Here is a 7200-nt window from a genome sequence, read left to right as displayed (position 1 = left end):
CTTGGAGAGCTGCAAAATTGGCTAGGTCTTGGCCAAGAGCTAGCTTGTGAGTTGAGAGAGTTGAGCATACTTGTGCAAAATTGTTCTAGTGAGAACAAGCTTTGTATCTTCGCTCATATTTCTTATATATGTAATACAGACAACGGGGTTTTGAGCAATGGCTTTCCCCAGATACATCTTTTGTTATATGTCATTGATTTACCTTCTTCTTCTTCATATTGTTTTCATTGATCTATTGGCTTCCGCTGGTTGAAAGTAGAATTAGATTCTTGTTCTTTTCTTTAGTACATTGCATGTGCTTGTGAATCTACAAGATTTTCTACAATATGCAGTCTACTGTCAACAATGACGCTTCTAATATTCAATGAAGTAGTCTTCAAAAGTTCATGGCTTTATTTTAATTACATAAATGCATTGAAAACCAGGGGACAATATTTAGTTCAGTTTTTTTATTTGGACATATTGCAAGCTCACATTTACTACTATACAAGTTGTGCATCAACTTATTATGTAACAATTGTGCGAAGAGGTTTTTAAATTCTTTCTCTTCGGCTATATATTATTAGTTTAGTATGTTTTCAATCAGCAAGAGGCTTTAGAGTTTAAGAACTACATCTTAGATTTGAGCACATGATTCTATTAAAATTTATGAAACAAATTCATTTTTTACAGCTTACTTGTATGTTTAAATATGTGATTTTGGAAGTGATGATGGCTTCTTTAGACACTTTCTTAGTATTGTGGAATAACTTTGAGTATATCATTAATGACTTTGAGTAGTTGCTATAGGAGTTGCATTTCTTATGACATATTTTTATATCCTTTGTATAAGTTATTGCATATATAGTTCTACTATGATATGGATACACATTTCCCCGAGTGTTACCTATATGGTGACTCTTGTCCAATTGTTGATATTTAGATAAATATAATTAAGTGATTGATGGTTTTTGAACATCAAAGTTACTATGATGGCATTTTATGTTATGATGACTCCTTAGTGTTAAGATTCAATCTAATGAATCCTTAGCGCTGAGATTCGATCTGCATGAGGAGAATGCATAGATCGCTTCACTGGAAATCCCTTTGGCCGATTTATAGTATGTGGTAGTTGTATGAATGGATTGCTTATATTGTCCTCACTATCATAAGATTCCAACAGGGTTAAAATTTGCTTGATAAGTCTATATATAAGTTATACATATTATGTAGTAAGAAATGGTCTAAGGGATGGGCCTGCACTAGAGATTTTCTCTAGTGTTTTGTTCCATGAAGTTAAATATGAAATTGAAGTACATGAGTTTCCTTATGGAGGTGTTATTCGGGAAGAGCCTCAATAGTTCCTGAGATTCACATTTTGTAAGTAGATATATATATATATATATATATATATATATATATATATATATATATATATATATATATATATATATATATATATATATATATATATATATATATATTGGAACAACGAATCTTGGTCCTATAGAGCTTAGAGACTTCATATAAGATCTTGTTGATACATACCACCTAATCCATGAAAAGCTATAACCACGTCTACAATGATATCTGTTTGAGATTGACTAGATTAAACATTAAATACCTATGGAAGAAAGTATACCATTCCTTTGGATAATGTTGCACTAAATGTGTTACCTCCAACTTAGAATACCTGAGTGTAAGGGTTGAGTTCTTTTAAGACTAGGTTCATCCATTTCTACTATCAGAATATTATTTTTATATTTAGAATTCTCTCAGATTTAATGCAACCTTAACATATTAACAATGGAAACAATAAAGATTACATTGGATGATGATTGTCTATATAAGGCTATGACATTGTAAGGGATTCGTGTGAACTTAAATTGGACTGCAAAAATTGAGGGATTAATGGATATAAGAATGTCACTATGGCATGGACCCATGAACATGAAGCTGTCAACATGACATACACCAAATACAAACTTCTGATTAGTACTATAATGTTTATTTGTAGTTAAACCTAAAGAATGTGGTTGTCTAATGATATTAGACTGAGCTACAAATATTACTAAAAATTTAAGAGTTTCTTGCTTAGTAAATGCTTGGTTTTCATTCTCTTATTTCAAGCTAAATGAATTTTGGACTTAAATCTAGTTAGGGCACTCAGGATTGTCCACAAATTACTCATTTTTGTTGTTTCATACTTTGTGTATTTATGTGTTGTTGCAAACTTTGTGTATTTATTCCATCTTGTTGTTAATTCATCAACTAAAAATATTGTTGGACAATGATGTCCTTAGGCGTGAGATAAACCTCATAGTTCTTAAGTATACAATTAGGATTTGACATCGTATACGATTATGGTTGTGTTGGAGTTATTGGTGTGGATTCTGGACGGTCATGTGATGACATTGCAAGCCTATGACAACAAGTTATAGGAACACAAGAGTGGCTATGAGAAAGATATATACATGTACATAAATATTGTTGACTTAATGCCCTATTAGTTAGTGGATAAAGGTACCATTCCTCTATGCAGGGAACTCGACATGAACCTCACTATATGAATAGAAATATAAAAGAAATCACAACCAAACTGAAATTGGTGTCATAGCCTGGAAACTATGGAAAGTGGTTGTCCAAAGGTTTCAACATGGTTTATGGATGTAGAAGAAACCCAAGGACCTCAATGAAGAAGTCTTTATGTAAAAATATGCTTTGAAATCCAATTTTTCAGTAAATATTGTAATGCACGAGTTATGGCATTATGGGTATTGTATTCATAGTTTTATTTAGTTACATCAACACATATATATGATTATATTTCATCATAAATATTAATGTAAACATTGGAATGGGTGATTTCTAGTTTATGTTTTCAGCTCGGGTCCTCTTGACCATATACTCACATGCTCAGCCAAGAATCTGATGTGATCTTCTTCACAGCAAGAAGAAGATGTCAAAATGTATATTCATCATAAGAATAGGATATGTTTAATCTATTTAAGTGTAGTACATGCACTAGTTATTTATCTTACCTTTGTTTTACACCTTAGAAAACCGATAGAGTAAATGCATAAGGGTGCCAAAATAAGTGTCTAAGTGATAGTGAAGATGTGAGAAAAGTCAAGTGGGCCTATACACGTTCCTCCATTAATGGGATTCCTTAGAATTGATAGTTGAGGAAAAAGTTATTCAGCACAGTGGGACTAAGAAAGTATGTTAACATGAAAGAGTAGATAGCAGTGCAACATCAAGAAAATCATCTAAAAAATTATAGAAGTAGTGTTGATCAATTTAACATATTAGTAGGAGATAACTTAGGAACTTCTTGGTGTTATGTTGCAAATATATACTTGTAGGGTTAGGGTGTGTTGTGGATGAGTGAAATGACAAATGTTCTCATCTTTTTTAAAGCTCATTGACTGCAGTGTCATAGTGAGAATATAATTCTATCAGTAGCAGCAAGTTCGTGCAATCAATTTATTGATCTCTAAATCCATGTAATTATGATATAATCAACTATCTATAGATCTTGATTGTAATGCAGGAGATCAACTTGGCTTTACAGGAGAGTAGACTGTCTGTGGACATTTGTACTAGGTATAGACTTCCTGGGATATGATCTCATTGATGTCAACATTAAAACATATCGTACTCTAAATAACCCACGAATTAGCTCGAAAAATAATGGATCTAATAGAAATTTTTGAAAATCTAGGTTACATCTGTCAAACTTCAGGATTTTGGGTTCCCCAAGGGGCTTTTGATGGTGCGGAATCCATTTCCACCATAAAAAAAAACGATAGAAAAAATACAACATTTTGATTTTTTGAAAAAAAAAATTATCAGATTTTGGCAAGAAATTTACCGTCCAAGCAAATTTGTGGTGTCGGTAGACAAAGCCTTAAAATATATTACATATTAATTATGAATGTTAAAATTTGTTTTAACATCTCATTTTTTTAATAATAAATAGTAAAGTGTTAATTTTATAATTTTTATCTTAAATTATTATAAAATTTTTGGATTTTATTAAAAATATATATCATATTTTCCTTGAAATTATATAAATATTTAATGGTGATCATGATAATAGTTATAAAAATATTATATTTTTACTAAAATAATTAATTAGAATTCTATAATTGTTTAAAAGTGATGAAGATAATGTTTTATTGATTAACTCATGAGGTGTAGATTAGTTGGTTTGTCATAGCATTTCATTATAGTTTTTTTCGTTCATCCTAGTCACCTAATAAAAATATTACTAATTAGAAGTAGGTATGTGATCTTTATTATGTGCATATATATATATAACATTATATGGAGTAAAATATATCTAAAGAAATATAAGAAATTATAGTGTCACAAATATTTTTTTAAAATATAATTATGTAATAAATTTTATGTTTATACTACACATCACATATCCTTTCCTTATAAACAATCATATGGAAAAATAAAAAAATATACTATACATTTAAAAATAATCTCACTTAATCCATGTATTCTCCTTCCATCACTCATTTTCTTACATTCATTACGTCTCATACTTAATTTGTTCATCTTATAATCTTATGCAATACATTTCTTTCCTAGTGACTAAGTTTATTTTTTCATCCTATAATCTTATGCAATACATTTCTTTCCTAGTAACTAATTTTATGTATGACATTTTGGTATAGAAAGAATGAAAAAGTTGAAAATATGGCGTTCAAGTTTCCAAACAAATGAGTAGTGAATAACTAGTGTATGTATGAGAATTTGCTATAGAATGAAAAAAATGGTATAGTAAGAATGAAAAAGTTGAAAATATGACATTCAAGATTCCAAACAAATGAGTAGTCAATAATAAGTATTTGCATTTATATTAACTTTAGATTTATCACATGAAGGGAGGGGTCAAGTTTTATCTAAATGTAATTATGTATGAGAATTTGGGATAAAAAAAAAACAAAATTGAAAATATGCCATTCAAGTTTCCATACAAATAAGTGACTATTGTTTGCATTTATCTTAACTTTAGATTAAAAACTCTAAAACATTCTTTTCATATTAGAAGAACTAGGGAGGTTTTGTAATCTTGAGGGATTTCATGCCTTACTATACATGAGAGTTTAATAGTTATAACATATATAAGTTGTTTTTGTGTGGGTAAACTACATGTTAAGCACAAAAATAATTATACATCTTAACATAACATTGGAATATTTTAATTAGAATATTTTTTATTTTTAATTATTTTATATCATATAAAATGGTCAACATTAAATTATGTTTTTGTTATTAAAATTTTTCAATTTTATGTACCTTATGTTGAAGGAATTAGACTATCGTATGGGTGAAAAATAAAAAGATATCAATAATATAAGGATTTTTTTATTTGTGCTCACTTCATACCTATATCTATTTTCATATCTTTATATATATATATATAATAAATATTAAATTATTTTAATATCATATGTAAAAAATTACATAGCTCTCTTATAAATATAGCTCAATAAAGAAATAGCCAAAGTAATTAGCTTAATTAGATATCTTTAATTTTCTTTAGAATTTTCCTAGTTAAATACATATATATCTATTTAGTTTAAATTCTTCTTTTTTTTTTTGAGTTAAACACATTAATGTATGCTCATAAGTTTAATAGAAATTAACATGTTTGAAAAAAAATAACTGTAATAATTTTACATTCTTATGACTTAAACACATTAGTGTATGATAATAAGTTTAATAGAAATTTCATCTGCAAATGTAGAGAAACATGTTTACGAAATCTCGCAAAACACTGAGACTCACACTCTGAGCCGATATGCATCATCATTTCAATTTACTCATTTTTTGTATTTTTCTCTTTTGTTTTTTATTTGACTTACACAATAGAGAAACAAAGTTCTTAATCTTTTGCATGCTTTCACCATGTTTGAAATTGTTGAATTCATTTTGAGTATCAACCACATCCATTATTTTCCCTCCAAATATTGTAGGTGACACTTTCACTGTCATCATGGAAGAGTAACAGTTTAATGCTACACTTTCCTATGTCACTGTCTTATGGTGTTTCTTTTGCAACATGGGATGCAATTGCTAGTTATAAAAATAATTAATATATAAGTTAAGCATATATACATTTAAAAAAATAACCATGAAGATTTACCCCCAATTTACCATGGATATTTTTAATCATTAAATAGGATTTGTTACAATACCATAGGCCAATACCATGGCTTATCAATATCATATGCTCTAAAAACCATAACTGACTTCATGTCACTTGTTTGTGTGACATTTTTTATAAATAATAAATTTAATTAAAAGAGTAAAAAAACCATAATTACTTTAGAGATAAATCAAAAACATTGATTTATGTATACTACTATGAATATTCTATAATATTCCATGGAGGTTGAATCCCTATCATCCACCTAACAATTAATGCTAATTATTAAAATTATGGAAAGTTTGTTTTGAAGTAGACAACCCTATCCATGTAAATATAATTTCAATAAAGAAGAATATAAATGATTAAAATTTTGAACTTAAATGTTAATTACTAATTTAATACATTTTAAATTAATTGTAAAAAGGGCACCATAAATGCATACTAAAAGTAAGAAAAGAATATTAGAATAATTACAATTCAATTAATTTAGTTTGAAACCAAAAGTAGTTTAGTGAGTAACATGGAATATGCAATTGTGTAAAGTTGTAATTAGAGCTTTTATTGGCATTGGACACCTAATTCGCTAAGGGTTATGGAGTGAAATATGAACAGTCATTGGAGTACCACTTGGAAAATGAAAACCGAGGGTCATAAGACAATGTATTAATATGTAAATCATTGTGAATAAAATGCATCCCATGTTTACATTAATATTGTCTATGATTTGTGAGTGCTTAACATGGTATCAAAGCTACAAGTCCACAAGTTGCTTAGTTTAAGTTGCCTACGCTCCCACATTCTCAAGGTCCTAATATTAGGTTTCCAAGGAATTCTCAAGGTATGCATTTTTTATGCTATTGTGTAATAAATCCTATTTTCTCGACCTGTCAAATATGTTGGCATAAGAATTTATTCATCTCTCTCTATTTTCCGTAGAACCTTAACACTACAGAATTGACACTTTGTGCTTTTATTAACTCATCCCAGACCATTCCCTACTTTGGATCTACCTGCCAAACAAAAAAAACCCTTTCCTCTTGTGTTGGACA

Source organism: Pinus tabuliformis, chromosome 6 (assembly GCF_031772625.1).
Source record: "Pinus tabuliformis cultivar Carrire ecotype Pingquan chromosome 6, CPIR1, whole genome shotgun sequence".
Taxonomy (NCBI): domain Eukaryota; kingdom Viridiplantae; phylum Streptophyta; class Pinopsida; order Pinales; family Pinaceae; genus Pinus; species Pinus tabuliformis.
The sequence above is the reverse complement of the archived record's forward strand: the minus strand, read 5'-3'. Positions refer to the sequence as shown.